At 43.6% G+C, this 1,947-nt stretch overlaps 1 pseudogene; it reads left to right on the plus strand.

The window, feature by feature from the left end:
• The first annotated feature begins 1,613 nt into the window (after window positions 1–1,613).
• LOC125999638 (uncharacterized) lies at window positions 1,614–1,732 on the plus strand (annotated as a pseudogene).
• The last annotated feature ends 215 nt before the right edge of the window (window positions 1,733–1,947 follow it).

The following is a 1,947-nucleotide window of genomic DNA, read 5'->3' on the forward strand; positions in this document are numbered from 1 at the left end:
TTTAAGATATACTCCTTGACTTTTGAGGAACATGTAAAGTTTTACTTCTTTAGTTTGGCACCGTAAAGAACTGCAGACCTCCCAGGCAGCTCCAAGTCACGCTCCACATCACCTTGTTTGGAAACATCACCATCTGGTGGATCACAGTGTCTCTGCTCTCAAAGACCTGGCTGTATTTTGCCAATTGAGGGCACCCATGATTTGCAGGGGATTTTTACTGTACACTGACTTGGGGATTGGCGTTTGAGCAAGTCAGAATTGTGGGGCAAATAAGGAAACACGAACTACGCTTCATATTTCAAAGCTGAAGTGTTGGCACACAGACTATTGGATGCGGACCACTTGGTTGCCTTTCCTCAGCAGACAATAAGCCCTCTCCCACAATCTTTCTCTGAAGGAGTTTCTCTGTATCACCAAGAACCTGGATTTTCTTTGCAGGAGCCACAGGAGATTTTCAAGGAATTTAAAGGATTGACTAAACTGTTGTCCATTTCTTCTTAACTCACTGAAATTCAATCCCTGGAACCTGACAAGAGGCAACACTGCTTTCCTTCAAATACAGGCCCTCCCTGGCATAGCCAATCCCAGGGTCCTTTAGTCAAATGCCCCCCTGGGAAGCCCAGCCAAGGCACATATGTGTATGTGTGTGGGAGGGGGCTGTTTCACAGTGTTCTTTCTTAGGAAAGCATTTGAGAACTTTCTTGAGCACTGCCTTTCAAACAGACAAACAGACAAACAGACAAACACAAGCCTTTTTGATTCTAGAATAGCAGACCTAGTCAAGTTAAAATAACCTGAACTTTGGTGGTAAACAGGCTTACACTCAAGTCCCAGCTTTTCCAGAGATTGGCCATGTACAAGAAACCCAGATTCACCACATAAACCTGCTATTCCTGCTCCTCAGCAGCGAAGACCTCAACTTCTTTTTTTTTTCTTTTGGTTATTTGGGCCACACCCGTTTGATGCTCAGGGGTTACTCCTGGCTAAGCCCCTGGCTTGGGGGGACCATATGGGACGCCGGGGGATCGAACCGTGGTCCTTCCTTGGCAAGCGCTTGCAAGGCAGACACCTTACCTCTAGCGCCACCTTGCTGGACCCATAAGAAATGCCGGGGATCTAACCGCCATCCTAGGCTAGAGCTTGCAAGGCAGACACCTTACCTCTAGCGCCACCGGCCAGGAGCAACCTCAACTTCTTGGTGTTTCTGTCTCCTTCACAGTAACAAGGGATGTTCATAGCACCTGGCTTCTGTGACTGCAGCAAAAGTTAAAATAAGCAAGTGATGCTACTGTCATTAAATCTCTCTTGGTAGTTTTATAATGCAATTGTTGAACTTATCTTAATTGTTTAAGATTATGTGCTTTGTAATATGGCTTATGGTATTATTCCTTGCATACAATTCTAACACCACACTCATTGCCAGCATACCCTCTTTCCTTCCCAAAGAACTCAATGCCCCTACCTTTCAACCCCATGCACTTACTCAATTGTTTTAATGTTTTAGAGAGGTGGTTGTAGTTCTGTCAAAGAGCTCAACTCTCTCTGTCTTTAAGTACTGTATTTTCCAGGGTATAATATGACCCCTTACTTTTTCTGTTAAAATATAGGGTTTGGTCTACAGCCATACCACTCTGAACGCGCCCGATCTCATCTGATCTCAGAAGCTAAGCAGGGTCGGGACTGGTTAGTACTTGGATGGGAGACCGCCTGGAAATACCAAGTGCTGTAGGCTTAAAAAAATAAAATATAGGGTTTGAGCTATATTCGCCATATAAGACTACTTCTCTTCTAACACACACTAAATAGAAATTAAAAAAGATAAGAGATAAAGAGTAGAACCCTCAAAGGTTAACAGTATATGTTTAATAAAGCCAGACTTTGGAGTGCCAACAATCATTTTACATTTGTCATTTGTAGTGAATGACTGTATTTTTTTTTTTGGTGCTC

This window comes from Suncus etruscus, chromosome X (genome assembly GCF_024139225.1).
Source record: "Suncus etruscus isolate mSunEtr1 chromosome X, mSunEtr1.pri.cur, whole genome shotgun sequence".
Lineage (NCBI taxonomy): Eukaryota > Metazoa > Chordata > Mammalia > Eulipotyphla > Soricidae > Suncus > Suncus etruscus.